Genomic DNA, 16,565 nt, shown 5'->3' with positions numbered 1-16,565 from the left:
AATGGAAAAAAGACAGTCTCTTTAACAAATGGTGCTGGGAGAACTGGACAGCAACATGCAGAAGAATGAAACTAGACCACTTTCTCACACCATTCACAAAAATAAACTCAAAATGGATAAAGGACCTGAATGTGAGACAGGAAACCATCAAAACCTTAGAGGAGAAAGCAGGAAAAGACCTCTCTGCCCTCAGCCGTAGCAATTTCTTACTCGACACATCCCCAAAGGCAAGGGAATTAAAAGCAAAAATGAACTACTGGGACCTTATAAAGATAAAAAGCTTCTGCACAGCAAAGGAAACAACCAACAAAACTAAAAGGCAACCAATGGAATGGGAAAAGATATTTGCAAATGACATATCAGACAAAGGGCTAGTATCCAAAATCTATAAAGAACTCACCAAACTCCACACCCGAAAAACAAATAACCCAGTGAAGAAATGGGCAGAAAACATGAATAGACACTTCTCTAAAGAAGACATCCAGATGGCCAACAGGCACATGAAAAGATGCTCAACGTCACTCCTCATCAGGGAAACACAAATCAAAACCACACTCAGATATCACCTCATGCCAGTCAGAATGGCCAATATGAACAAATCAGGAGACTATACATGCTGGAGAAGATGTGGAGAAACGGGAACCCTCTTGCACTGTTGGTGGCAATGCAAATTGGTGCAGCCACTCTGGAAAACAGTGTGGAGGTTCCTCAGAAAATTAAAAATAGACCTACCCTATGACCCAGCAATAGCACTGCTAGGAATTTACCCAAGGGATACAGGAGTGCTGATGCATAGGGGCTCTTGTACCCCAATGTTTATAGCAGCATTCTCAACAATAGCCAAATTATGGAAAGAGCCTAAATGTCCATCAACTGATGAATGGATAAAGAAATTGTGGTTTAGGGGCGCCTGGGTGGCGCAGTCGGTTAAGCGTCCGACTTCAGCCAGGTCACGATCTCGCGGTCTGTGAGTTCGAGCCCCGCGTCAGGCTCTGGGCTGATGGCTCGGAGCCTGGAGCCTGTTTCCGATTCTGTGTCTCCCTGTCTCTCTGCCCCTCCCCCGTTCATGCTCTGTCTCTCTCTGTCCCAAAAATAAATAAAAAACGTTGAAAAAAAAATTTAAAAAAAAAATAATAAAAGAAGAAATTGTGGTTTATATACACAATGGAGTACTACATGGCAATGCAAAAGAATGAAATATGGCCCTTTGTAGCAACACGGATGGAACTGGAGAATGTGATGCTAAGTGAAATAAGCCATACAGAGAAAGACAGATACCATATGTTTTCACTCTTAGGTGGATCCTGAGAAAGTTAACAGAAACCCATAGGGGAGGGGAAGGAAAAAAAAAAGAGTTTAGAGTGGAAGAGAGCCAAAGCATAAGAGACTCTTAAAAACTGAGAACAAACTGAGGGTTGATGGGGGGTGGGAGGGAGGGGAGGGTGGGTGATGGGTATTGAGGAGGGCACCTTTTGGGATGAGCACTGGGTGTTGTATGGAAACCAATTTGACAATAAAGTTCATATATTGAAAAAAAAAGAAACCTTTCCTTTTATTTTGTTTGTATAAACTCATTTAATATTTTTAATGGATTCCATTTAACAATTTAGCTTTATGCACTGAAGTCAATTCTAAAATAATTGATTTAAAGTCAAATGAATGTAATTTTGAATTTCATTTTTGTATATCAAATTGAAAAGCATGACAGCTGAATGCTATTACTCCTGTTAGAATTTTAGTCAAATATCATTTAATGAGTAATTCAAAAAGTTTTGTCAATAAACATATTCTAAAGCCCATCTGCCCATTTATTTGTCTACAACCTTTCGGTTTGCTATAAATTTGAGTAGCCCAGAATGAGACAAACTGCATCTAAAATATTCCTACCCATTCTCTTCTGCAAAGTGCCCATGTGGTGCACTTGTTTCAGGATAACTCAGGGTGTAGAAAGAGTATTTGCTTAAAGTTTGGAAACAGTCAAGAATTAGATATGTAATCCTGGACACATCGAAGAATAAAATTACATTTCTATGCATGCAAATATATAAAAATAAGTCTCATGTGGACCAAAAAATAACTAAATATGAAAAACAAAATTTTAATCTGCCATTAGAAGAAAATATGGCTGAAAATCTTTATGTGTTGGATGGAGAAGAGCTTTTTAAACAGGGTCCAAGAAACACAAATCAAAAAAGTAAAGTTTGGCTATGTCACCAGTTAATCTTTCTATATAATTAATAGTCCCACAAACAAAGTGAAAAGATGATAATGAAACTTATAGGAAAATATATTTTCAATGTATGCAACAGATAATGCATATTATGATAATGTATCTAGAGTATATTGAAACAAATTTTAAAAATCAATAAAGAAAAAGACTACTAAAAGAAAAATGGGGGAAAGACAAGAACAGGCAATTTACAGAAGAAAAAAGAGAATCAATAAACACATAGAAAGGTGTTCAACTTCATTAGTAATCAGAGAAATACAAAGTAAAAGAAAAAAGGGATTTTATTGTTTACCTATCATATCTCTTAAATATTTTTAAATGGGTAAGATCAAGACTGGCAAAACATGTAAATTTTAATTAAATGCTACAGAGAGCTTAAGTTACTATAGACACATGGAAGAATGCACTGAAAATTTTATAAACTATAAAAAGCATATAACTTGTGGCCCAGTAATCCTGCTACTATTTATATAATCCTAGAGCAATTATTATGCTACACACACACACATAAACACACATATATTAATTTCAGAATTGTTTATAGCAATGAAAATTTTAAAACAACATATCTTTGGTGGCCATAAAAATCTCCAGCCTGCCCTCTGACTCCATCATTGCCTTTAAGCTAAAGATCAGACTTCCCACAGGCTGCTCTTAGCCAATGATTGAGCACAATGAAGACAGTAAGGCAGTCCCTTTCTATAGGACATATCTGCAAGTGACACTGAAATAAACCTTGCTGAAACACTCTTAGAACTACAGCACATCTGGTTTTCCTTTCTTCTTTCCTTCTTTCTTTCCTTCCTTCCTTCCTTCCTTCCTTCCTTCCTTCCTTCCTTCCTTCCTTCCTTCTCTGCCTCACAGGAGCCGGACCTGCATCCCAGTCTGATGGCTCTTCCAGATTCCTATAGCTACCTATACATTGTCCCTTATATGTAATTTCTCCAATAAATTTGTTGTATAACTAATCCCATGTTGGTATATGCTTCTTGGGACTCCTCAACTAGCTCAAAGGATGCCAGAAATGGTCCAACAACACAGGTGGTAAAATGACATGGATATTGCTACTGGTCCAACTGCTACAAATTTCACTGAAGGTTACCTGGGAAAATCTCATAGTGGAGGTGGGGTGGGGGAATCCCTTTATGGGTGAATTGATTCATAAATTTAAAAGATGGTGGTGGTAATGCAAATGCTTACAAAGACAGCAGAGCTGGCTGTCTACCGCTAAATTGTACTGATGTCTTTCCGAGTAATAATGAGAAACTTAGATCCATCAGTAAGAAGTTATAGGTTAAGTGTGAAGACCAGAGGTCCTCACTAGTAACTAACAGAGGCCCATATCTCCTATAGTGGGATTTATGACACAGTTAAGCAGCAAACAGTTGGTAGTTAGAGTTACAGAATTATAGAGATGTTTGAATGCTCAGCTAAGGCAGAACTCTTACACTAACAGACCCAAGTTGGGAAAACCTAGGATCTTGAAATATTGGATACAAATATCTGGGTGGATGCCCTTGAGGATGCTGGCTCTGAACCCTCAGAGCCTACAGAGGTACCACACTCCCTAATAAGTGTTAGCACCTGCCCTGTGAGACAGAATACTGCAGAGGTCCCTCTCCCACAAGGCAATAGGTGCCCACCCCTTGGAGTTATCTGCATCTCCTCTCCTGGCTGCTAGACCAATAACTAGCAAGGCCTTGCCAGGGAAGTGTTAATTCTATAAAAGAGAGAGACAGAGAGAGAGAAATGTTATACATAAAAGGAGATACAAGAATTAGCTAGGTTGTATTGGCAGGAGCCACTAGAGCACCTTTGGGATTGGATTTTGAGGGTGCATGATCAAGGAGGCCAGCATGTAAGACAAAGCAAGAATTTATTGAGTCAGGGTCAATTTATCAATACATGGGATTTATCAATTTGCCAAGGCTTCAGGGGATGGGGCAAACTCACTGTCAGGGTGGCTCTCAGAGGTCCGGAAGACACTATAGCCAATGCTGAGTGAAGCGGAAATGCCCCATCTGCGCTGGCAGACAATAAAGGAAGGGATTAAGAGGCTGCTGAAAAGTAGGCATACCAGAATGGATATATTATTATATGAGACCAGAAAAGCCAACAGAGGATTGTGTTCTACCAGAGCCCAGAAGACACACAACTCACTAAGGCCATTACTGAGGACACCAGTCAGCAATATCCAAAAATGTGGTAGTAGCTCTCCTTTGTCGACCAATGTTAATAGTAAAGGAAGTGGCCAAAGAGTTAGGTTCATTAATATCATGGGGACGTGGGGCCTGAAATGATAAAAGCCATTGGCAATGCTTAACTGATAGGAGCCAGGCAGCTGAAATTACCATAACGCCTGGCAAGGTTATAAAGGTAGCAAGAGGGCTTAACTGGCAAGGAATTGCAGAAAAGGTAAATAGAGCATGACATCCCCAGAGGCATATTTGAGGGCAGCCAATAAGGATGCTGTTTACCATCTGCAACCAAAAAAAAAAAAAAAAAAAAGGTAGTTCTAGAATTCTGGCTAAAGTGCAACTCCTAGTGGACCCACTCTAATTATTTGCCCAGTCCCTGAATGTATAATTGCAATTGTTACACTTGGCATTGAAGTTACATGCCCCTCCAACACACACACAAACTGGTCCTTTGCCTCTGCAGTAAAAGTTATCTTAAGGGAGAAGGTCAGGTGGAAAACTCTGAAACTACCCCCCACCCTGGCTAAGAGAGTAAATCAAAAGCAATATGACAGTTGGGTGAGATGGCAGAAATGAGTGTGTCCATTACAAATCTAAAAGATTGCAGGGGTAGTATTCCCTATCATATTTCTGCTCGGTGTGCCAGTCTGGCCTTAGCAGAAACTGTATGGATCCTGGAAAATGACTGAGGACTAGTGCAGCTTAACCAAGTAGTAGCCTCAGTGCAGTGAGAGTGATTGGGTGGCAAGGAGGGTATTGCCATTAGAAGAACAGATTAATAATGCCTCAGGTACATGGTATGCAATCATTCATCTGGAGAATATATCCTTTTCACTCTGAATCAGGAGAGAGGATCAGAAACTGTTTGCATTCATGTGGGACAGCAATATTCATTTACAGTTTTGCCTCAGGACTCTCTGAACTCTTCTGCTCTGTGCCATGATATGGTCCAAATAGCCTGGGCATTCCACAGAACATCACACAGATATATTACATAAATGACATCATACTAATTGGGAAAAACAAACAAGAGTTAACTAATATGCTGGAAGCCTTGGAAAGATACGCATGTTGCAGAGGGTGGAAGATAAACCTTATGAAGATTCAAGTACCTGCCATTCAGTGATGATCTTAAGGATCCACGATCAGGGGCATGCCATGATACGTCATACAAAGTAAAAGCCAGAATTCTGCACCTCTCCTATTCCCCCATACCCACCCTCTGCCCCAACAAGAAGAAAACATAAAGCTTGATGGGTCTCTCTTGGTTCTGGGCTCACTGTGAACTAGACTTCCATGACTGGGATCTCTGGGCTGGGTAACTGGCGGACGGTCAAGTCATTAACTGAACTAGGAGAGGCAGAGGAGGACAGTTTTGCTTGAGGGTAGAGAGAGACTTGAGGCTGCAATAAACACAACCTCAGACCTCAGATCAGAAAAGGCTCCAAGACACAGAAGGGCTGTTGGAGTGTAGGTGTAAATGGGGACAAATAGCTATTTTTTATCTCTGTATGAAGAGAGTTGCAGGGATAGAGTCCCAAGTGAGCATTCTTCTAGCATGACACTGCTTAGAGTGTGTGACAGTTTTGAGGAGTATTATTTCACTAAAGTCATTATATATGTAGATGTAAAAAATGCTTATTTGTTTGATGTTCTTACTAACCTCCATCAAATAACATCTTATAAGGACATTTTAAAGCCCTTGTTTACTCATCAAAGAGTAACTGTTGTTTGCTCATTAAGATCAGTTAGTTTATGAAAACATCCTGCATTAGTACCAGATGTTTTCAGTGAGTTAGGGAAAGAGGTTGAACCACCAGAAATGATGTCTATGTTGAAATCTAGATGTAATTAAATGACACTAGGTTGAAAACCCTATGTAATATCTTTCTGCATCATGTATGTAACTTATTCCTGTGCTGTGAAGATGAAACATCTTCATTTTTAAAGTTATATAAGGACCTTTTACAAACCTTAGAAGGGAGAAAAACAAGGAAAGGTGTTGGAGGAACTTTCACTGGATACTCTTGAGTGCATATTTTATTTTGATCCATGGGTATATATCTTATATTTAAAAACAAATAAATATTTAAAAATACACAGAAGTGAAGAAAAACAGTTCTATTCACAAAGTCATCCAAATTATAACATGCATAGGAATAAAATATAGCAGGAAAGGGGTAGGATTTTTATGACAAAAGCTATAAAATATACTTTAAAAACATACAATAAGACTTGGATTGGAAACAAAACCTATGTACTTGGATGGAAGATTTACTATAAAATATCAATCCTTCCCAAATTAAAAAAATAATAATTTTTTTAACATTTATTTATTTTTGAGACAGAGAGAGACAGAGAATGAATGGGGGAGGGTCAGAGAGAGAGAGGGAGACACAGAATCTGAAACAGGCTCCAGGTTCTGAGCTGTCAGCACAGAGTCTGATACGGGGCTCGAACTCACGGACTGCGAGATCATGGCCTGAGCCGAAGTCGGAAGCTCAACCGACTGAGCCACCCAGGCGCCCCCCAAAAATAATAATTTAATGCAATTACAATCAGAATTCCAATGGGTTGGGACAAAAGCATTTTAAAGTACATATGGATGCATAACTGATTAATAATAACCACGACAATTTAGAATAAGGAGGGAGCATTGGTAAAGGATCTAATGTTATTGGATGTTAAAAATTTGCTGTAATATTTTTATAACCTACTGTTTTGGATAGTATACCATTGAAATTTATTGTTCTAAGTGCTTTACAAACATTAACTCACTTAATCCTTAGACAACTCCATGAGAGAGATACTATTCTTATTTCCATTTCATAGGTGAAGAACTAAGGCCAGACAACCTTGCCCAAGGTCACAAAGTCAATACATAGGAGAACCTGGATTCATTCATGCCCTTGCTTAGTATATTAGGCAACTTCTCAAAGGCAAATAAATCAGTGGACTAGAACAGAGTATAGAAACGGATCTGTTCCTGGGTGACGGGTTGTGGAACTCCTCAGTCCTTGTCTTTTGGAAAGAATTCAGTCAAGACATTCAACAGAGAGTTAAAGTAGCAACGTTTTTATTTAGCAAAGAGCGGCAGTACTGACCCGAGGATGGATGGCAATGCTCTGAGTCGCTGACACTTCTCCTTTATGGGTATTTATTTGGTGTGCTCCCTCCCATCTCATTATCATCACTCCACCCTTGGATCCACCTTGCTTTCCTCCCCTTCAACATTTTGCTCAAATTTATGTTAGTCCTTTTCCCCGTGAGTGCTTAAGTGTAACCCATGGCGATGCAATGATGCTATGGTGATATTATAATAACCTCGAGGTTACTAGTGGACAAGGTCTTTCTCAAGTAAGTGTGCTTCAAAGTTGTATCTTCTGCTTGTCAGTCTGTGCTAAACCACAATAGGGAGTGGTTTATGGGAGTTGGACAATCTCAGGGTGGAGATCAGGTGGTCTCTGGCAATTGTCCATTTGTTATTCCATCATTCTTCTTTCTCCCCTCCTGCTTGTGTCTATCCGCCTACTCTAACAGATCCACTGGCAAACAGGATCTTTTTAGATGCAAAGAGTAGTGTTTCTATTCAGTAAAACATTACTCTCTAGTACCAACACAACTGGTTCTTCAACAAAACTCTAACTTGTCTGATCCTAGATGACTAAAATCATTTGAAAAAGTGGGTCGCCAAAAAAGGTTTCTTGGAGGCGAAAAGAAGGTAAGGAATGACTGTTGTATACTTCTCTAATCTCTTTATCATAAGAATTCATGTATGGAAGAGTGTTTGCACAGATACCAATCCTCTGCGTGGGGATTATGTGGTAGAGATCCTGTGAAAAGAAACAGGATCTAAGGTCTTGACCAACTGGTCAGGGATGTAAAGACCAGAGAACTACTTCAAGCTGTTGGTGGTAGAAATAATGCATCCCACCAATCAGCACAAAAATACCCAGGAGCTAACTGAATTTGGCTACTACCCTGCTTTTATCCACAGGCAATTATTCTGTTTCTTCTGTTATTTCAGCTATAAAAATAGGATTTTGGGGGCACCTGGGTGGCTCAGTCAGTTAAGCATCGACTTTGGCTCAGGTCATGATCTCATGGTTCGTGAGTTGAGCCCCGTGTCAGTCTCTGTGCTAACAGCTCTGAGCCTGGAGCCTGCTTTGGATTCTGTGTCTCCTCCTCTCTCTCTCTGCCCCTCTCTGCTTGCTCTCTCTCTCACTCTCTCCGCTCCCCCTGTCAAAAATAAATAAATATTTTTTAAAAATATGATTTTCATTGATGTATTTGTTATTTTAAGATCATCCAACATAAGAAGACACTATATCACCCATTCTACAGTTCAAATTGGAACTGCTTCTAAAAAAATCACCTTTACCCATTTTCACATTTCCCCTAATTCTTGCATTTCATTAAGAGAAAAAGAACACATTAAAGACATATACAAGCAGATATGTACATGGATTCCCATGAAAGCCAAATTAAACTGAAGAGACAATGAAGATACATTATAATGCGTGATTTCACTGCCTCATTTTCTTTAGAGCTATTCTGAATTCTTTTAGAGATTGACCACTTCTCTCCCCATCTCTCTTCCTCCTTCCCCCTTTCTCTCTCTCTCTCTGTCCACGCTTTATCCCTCCCATCAATTGTCTTTACTTTAGATATAGCTTAAGGCTACAGCCATTTTTTATTCATTTTCTTTGCAAACATTTTACCTTGGCAATGTTTCTCAAAGTGTGGTCCATGGACTACCTGCAGCAGAAATACCTGAGATATTTGATATAAAAATGAAGGCTACCATGTTCCACTTTGTACAAACTAAACCCAAATCTCTGGGAATGGGGATCTAGATTTACAAGCATACCGTGCAGAGATGTGATTCCCATACATGTCTAGATGTGATCTAGACATAATATTTAACATGGATACATCATTTTAGAATGCTAGTGATTTGCACATGAAAAGAAGTCCCAGCAGTCATTTCTTTAATCAATAACGTTTTTTTTAAGTTTATTTATTTATTTTGAGAGAGGAGGAGGCAGGGGAGAGAGACAGAGAGAGAGAGCGAGCATGAATATGGGAGGGCAGAGAGAGAGGGAGAGAGAGAGAATCCCAAGAAGGCTCTGTGCTGTCAGTGGGAGCTGGATGTGGGGCTCCAACTCAAAAACTGTGAGATCATGACCTGATCTGAAACCAAGAGTCAGATGCTTAACTGTCCAGCTTCACTTAACTGAGCCACCCAGGTGTCCCTCTTTAATCAACAACTTTTTAAAGGACAGTTACTATGGGCCAGGCACTGAGTTGGGTACAGTAATATGATAATGAGTAAAGCAGACATTGTCTTGCCTTTATGGTGCTTTTAGACTAATGGGGAAGAAAGATATTGATCAATTAATCATCTAAAACTGTGTTATGCTATGAAGTAGTACCATATAATACAATAGAACTTGGGATTCAAGGAAGGCTTTCTGGAAAGAAGTCCCACTAGAATCACACTTAAATTGAACTAGGGAAGAAATGGAAGAGAGTTTTCTTTCTAGACAAAAGGAATGTGATGTGCTCGTTGTGCAGTAAGTCCAGTGCATGGGACAGAGGAGAACTGTATGGCTACCTCTGAGACAGTGGGGAGGGTACGTAGTGCAGGGTGAGAAGGAGCATTTTTAGATAGTTTCTCAGATTGTAAAATCGGGTTTGTAGGTGATGACCTATCTTGCTAGGATGATGCAGCAGGATATTTTGCAAAGAGTACTTGAGAGATTAAGACATGTTACCTTGTCCTACCACCAACTAGTTGCATGATAAGCTATTTAGCTTCCTTACATATAAAGCATGGGTACCTTCCCTGTCCCTGTATACTGTCAAAGTGGTTTTTGTGCTTTAACCTTTATTATTACCCAGGACAGGGAAGGTACCCATTTCTGAAGGTCTGTCATGAACTCAGCTCTTGATCTTTGCTTCTGCTGGCTTTTACCCACTATTTCTTACTACTTCTCTGAGCTCTTTTCCTGATGATTACACAAGTCTTATCAGCTTTAGATGACTGATGTCTCAGTTCATAGTTGTTAAAAAGCACTCTGAGGATGTATTTTCCCCTGAGTTTCTGGCATCTTTTCCTTTCTTTCTTCTTTTTGCCTTTTTGAAGTTCTACTATCCTTTATTCTTATGTCTTTTATTCCAGCCTAGAATTCAAACAGCTGGAAATACCTTAAAAACACCCAAAGATTGTCCCTTTTTTGCAGTACCCCTTTCTTAGCTGTTTAGTCTTAGAAATTTCTCACTTGCCTCAACTTCGTGCCAGATTTGATTCTACTTTAAAGCAGAGCATTAGGTCCCTTTAGTTCATACATTTTCAGAAACACTTAAATTGAACAATGTGTCTGTATTTCTTCTCTTCCTTAGCCTTGGCCATCTCCACTGTCATAAGCAGCACTGACTTATCTTACTTTCCATAAATATTAGATTTGAAAAAATATGCAATGATTTCGACTCTACTTACAATTAACTCTGCTGGTATTTCAGAGGAGCTGAGTCTTATAATCAAGGTTATCCCTTATCACAGTCTGGTGGCTGACCATGAAGAAAGTAGATGGTGAGTCTCCAAAGTCCTTGGAGAGCAAGGCCATATCTTCTGTTTCTTTCATATCCTTCAAAGTTCAGAGCTGAGCCCAGAGTTAGTCTCAGCTCTGGTACCAAATCAGTGAGTAAGGGAACATCTCAGAATTATGCTTTCCAGACCTCTACATGGCAAGTTGTAGCTGTGACTCTCTTTATCTAATGACAGACTTGATGTTTGACAGTTTCTTCTAATTCACTTAAACCTACTTCAAGTTTAACAGGGAACTAAACCTCCTCCCTCTTCTGCTCTGTCCTGAGGCCAGACACCATTTCTTGGGTCTCTCGGTTCATGGCAAGCCTGTTGCCTTCCCTAAAGGATTGGTTCTTCATTTCATTCTGGCAGCGTCTCAATTCTAGAAGACTTGGCAATAATCCCCAAATGCTTTGCATATGTTGTCCCATAAGGACTGAGAGAAATGTAAACAAATTTAGGGATAGCCCCTTCCTACGGTATAATATAAAAAGTAGGCATATTAAAATTCTTCATGGTCTTAGCTTATATGGTTATGAAAATTAGTTTTAGTTCATGTGTCCAATATCTAAATGAAGCAAATGTGGGACACGTAAAAACCAGACAGTAGCTCTTGGAAGACCTGCCTTCTTCTGTTCTCTCTCTTACCCAAGAATGAATTGATAATAAGGGAAAAACCCAAGCAGAGTATATCTGTTAAAGGAAGACAGTTAAAGCTTCCTGGGTTTTATCTCTGCATTCATGCGCCTGAGTCAGTTTTAGCAGTCAAAGCAGTTGCTAAGTAGAACGTCTCAGTGGCAAAAAAGGTTGAAATGACTAGTTGTCTGTGCTATTATGCTGTTATTTTGATTTTCCATTATCAGGCTAAATAATTTATTTTAAAAATAATTAATCAATGAAACATAAGCATAACCTAAAAATCAAGTTTGTGGAGTTATTAGTCCTACATGGTTGATGGAAACTAGAGAATAGATAAGAATAAATCTGCCCTTGAGGGCCTTATTCACTAAAGTGTGGGAACTATTCTAATCAATAGAATACAGAAGATAAATCACAAAACCAAAGGGAGTGGAAAGAAAGGAGCTCACCAAAGTAACTTTGAGAAATAGCATTTTGACTGAATAGAAATAGACTAAATAAAAATTTAAAAATTCTGAAATGACTTTGTTTTTATACTGTAGTTGATAAATAAGTATATGTATGGTAGATAATAAGAGCCAGGTTTCTCACCATCAGAGAAAGAAGATATAAATAAGGAAAAGGAGGAAAGCAGAATTAACCCTGCAAGGGTGGATTGGTATCCGAGGCATCAAAATGACTCATGTTTGTTTTTAAATACTTATACAGATAACTAAATAAATAAATAGAAGTTAGTATATTGGCTTTATCCACTGAGAGTGGCTAGAATAATGAACGCTCAAGAGCAAGGAGAACATCTAATACCAAGATCCCATTTTCTAAATACCATTCTCAAACTAAAAACAAACAAACAAAAACAGAAGTCTTTAGAGAACTGGTTTATTCCAGGCCTGAGTCAGGGAAAACACAAGTTTAACCTGAGCATCTTGTAGTGTCTAAAATAAGGAAGTGCTAGGGGCGCCTGGGTGGCGCAGTCGGTTGAGCGTCCGACTTCAGCCAGGTCACGATCTCGCGGTCCGTGAGTTCGAGCCCCGCGTCAGGCTCTGGGCTGATGGCTCAGAGCCTGGAGCCTGTTTCCGATTCTGTGTCTCCCTCTCTCTCTGCCCCTCCCCCGTTCATGCTCTGTCTCTCTCTGTCCCAAAAATAAATAAATGTTGAAAAAAAAATTAAAAAAAATAAAATAAGGAAGTGCTAAACAAACAGACAGACAAAAAATGAGATCATACCAAAAGGACACTGGAGATCCTCTAAAAGTTCCCAATGGCCAAATTTAGAATAGTTTGAAGAACAAAATAAATAATGATAGTATTGGATTATAACCCAAAGACTAAAATAAATATCTCTATGAGTGTATATTGATACAAATAAAAATAAATAAATGGTCTAGAAGTGACAACTTACAAAAGAATTCCAATTAATAAATGGAAAAAGAATGATAGAAATAGAAAATCATTATTAGCATAGCATAGTAAGAATTGTTGCAGACAAGGTCCATTATGGAATGCTTAAATCTGTTGACTGAACTTTAATTAAAATAGGGTATTTGCATAACCTTAAAGTATCTTTGTCAAAATATTAATTTCAAAAGGAAAAATAGTACATTTCCACCTTAGTCAAGTGATCAAGGTTAACATCATCATTAAAAATAGTGACATCATGTTTGATGATTTGATACCCTGAGAAGTGCACATCATGCCTTGGTAGCCTTCCCCAAAATACATAATTTCAGTATAATCATAGGAAACATCAGATAAACTTAAGTTGAAGAACATACTTCAAAATAACTGACCAGTGCTTTTTCAAAAATGCCAAGGTTATGCAATATAAGACAAGACTAAGGAATTGTCAGAGTGAAGGAGACCTAATTTAGGTACTACATCTAAATTAGGGGTAGGCAAAGTTTTTCTATAAAGGGATACATTGTAAATGTTTTAGGTTTTGTAGGCCATGTGACTTTTGTCCAACTATTCATTGCTACCAAATTGAGTGTAAAAGCTGACAGAAATAATATGTAAATAAATGATCTTGGCTATGTTCCCATACAAGTTTATTTACAAAAAAGACAGTGGGCCATATTGATATCTGGAGCCATAGTTTACTGACCTCTGATCTAAATGTATTGTAGGATCCTTGCACAGAGAAAAGACAGTTAGTGGAAAAAACTGATAAAATCTAAATGAGTTCTGTTTTTTAGTTACTAGAATTATATCAAGATTACTTTCTTAGTTTTCATAAATATTCTATGGTTATGTAAAATGCAAGCATAAGAAAACTGGGAGAATGGTGTGTAGAAACTCTGTACTATTTTGCTATTCGTCTGAAAGTCTAAAATTATCTTTAAAAAATTCCAAAAAGCCATTAGTCAAATACATACATTCATAGCTAGATACATAGATACATAAATGGAATTGAAGATGGCTAGGAGAGAGAAGAGACGGGGTTAGTTACTGTAGGAAAAATCAATGCAAACATAGCCAGAAGTATAATATTCGTTGACCTTGTGAGCTTTTAAAACTACTACATATTGAACTCTTATTTAAGTTTTTGTTCAAGTCACTAAGATTTTTCCCCATAAGCATTTTTTCCCCCTTGTGATAAGAGATGGGCCAGGGGCCATTAGGAGATTTTTGAGACAATGCACACAAAAAATTGTTCATTTGTAGAGAAAGCTTGCACAACTTTAAAGAACTACTAACAGGTACATTTATGAGCTGGTCAAAGCAGCTTCTTATACTCATTGTTGAATGATTCTTTGATTGAATCCAGGCTGACCTGTCAATTTGTTTAGGGACTGAGGCCTTTCATGTGGTTAGAAACACAAAAAGACCTCTCAAAAAGACAAAGGCAGATATGTCTACATATGCATATCCACAGATTTAAAGGGATCTGCATTCCCTTTAGATCCACTTTAAAATGCTTAATTCTTTTCCTAAGAAGTATAGAAATATGGGAAGGAAATGGAGGAAGGGATTGTGACATTTGGGCTCAGGCTCAAATTGAAACACCAGCTTCTTCCCTTGGTGAGAATCATATGTACGTATCTGCATATCTACATACATACATTTGTTCATTTTTATATTGTTAACTTATACTTGGAGGATCTTAATTACTTATCTTGGAAGGATCTGAACTCATAAGCCATCAGCCAATCAAAAAATCCTTATTGAGTAATTACTGTGTGATAACCCTCTCTCACACCCCATCTTATTCAATACAAATCCTTTTGGTGCTAACTCTGAAATCTATCACAAGTGTAACCATTTTTTCCACTATATCCTAAGTCCAAAACTAGTACAAACCATCATTTTTCCTTGCCATTATTCCTGCACTACCTCTTTCCTTGTCCCCCGGTCCACTCTTCAGTTTGTACTTCATATAGTAGCCAGAGTGGTCTTTCAAAACTGGAATTCAGGTCACATTACTTCTTTGATTAAAACCCTCCTATATTTTTCCATGCACCAAAAGTAAATCTGAAATCCTTTTCAAGTACTGCACAACTTTACACTATCTCTCTCCTGCTTACCTCTCCAATCTGATATGATTATTCCCTTTAGTGTGAATATCACTCCTCCAGATCTTTCCTTGGCTTACTTGTTCTTACTTAGATCTCATTTCAGATGTCAGGAACCCCTCCTGAACTTCAGAAATAAAGTTGATCCCACCCCATCAGTCTCTATCTCATTACATTTTTTTCTTCATAGTACTTACTACCCTCTGTAATTATCCTATTTGTTTCCTTTCATATAGTGATTTCCCCCAACTAGTTCATTAAGGGTAGAGGCCGTATCTGTTTTGCTCGCCACTGTACTTCCAATGTCCAACATTGTAGTTGGCATAAATATTTCCAATAAAGAAATATTTATTTATTCCAATAAATATTTGTCAATAAATATTTCTTGATGGAAACAAGTGAACATGTAAATGAATTATAATGCAAGGCCCTGTGCTAAAAATAGCAAGTGTTCAAGACTGATTTCTGGGCTCAAAGAGTTTATAATTTGGTAATAGTCACATTAGGGAGCATAGTAGAGTGCATCTGCATGAGGTCTTAAAAGAGAGGTCTTAGAAGAGTAATGCTGAGTTAGGATTCATAGGAAGGACTAATGGATTCTGACCAAGGAGATCAAAGTGGTGTCATTCAGATTAGGCCTTAACGAGTGAGTAAACCTAAATGCAAAAACCTGGGGCTGCAAAGGGGATGGATAGATTGCCCTTCCATTCACCCCTCCAGGCCAAAACAATAATATAGCCTATCAATGAATACAACAGTTGATGCAGACAGTGGGAAATAGGAGCCAAGGATGCAGGGTTTCTTGGGTCATTAAGTTTCTTGTCTCATTAAGTCACAATTGGAACAACAGAAGTGGAAGAAATCTGGGAGGCAAAGAGGGAAAGTGTACAAATGAAGGTAGAATAATTATATTTAAGAAAAAGTAAGCATAAAAATCACTACCAAAAAGAGACAGAAAGAGAGAGAGAGAGAGAGAAAAAAAAAAGAAACAGAGACAGAGAAACAGAGAAAGAATGGTCAGAGAGGTAGCAAGAGAACATGTGATGGGAACTCATATTATTTACCAGCCCTCTGTAGTCAATTCTGGAACAAACAAATGCAAACATTCTCTCATAGTGTAAGTAGGAGGATTATAGAAACCAAGGGAAAAGAGATTCAAGAGTGAAGAATTGGTCAACAGGGTCAAAGAACAGTTATAGAGAACTGGAAATTGGATTTGGCAATCAGGAGGTTATTGCTGACCTTCTGGGAACAGTTTCAGAGGCATGCTGGAGGGAGAAGCCAAAGTGCAGTGGGGTAAAGGGTGAGTGGCAGGTGGTCAAGTAGAGGCAAGGCAGTGAATTCAGCTTTGTTCTTCAAGAAGCTTGGTGGTAAATGGAGGCACAAGAAGTGTGT

Source organism: Herpailurus yagouaroundi, unplaced genomic scaffold (genome assembly GCF_014898765.1).
Source record: "Herpailurus yagouaroundi ecotype Mexico unplaced genomic scaffold, PumYag 29, whole genome shotgun sequence".
Lineage (NCBI taxonomy): Eukaryota > Metazoa > Chordata > Mammalia > Carnivora > Felidae > Herpailurus > Herpailurus yagouaroundi.
This window is presented reverse-complemented; position numbering follows the sequence as displayed.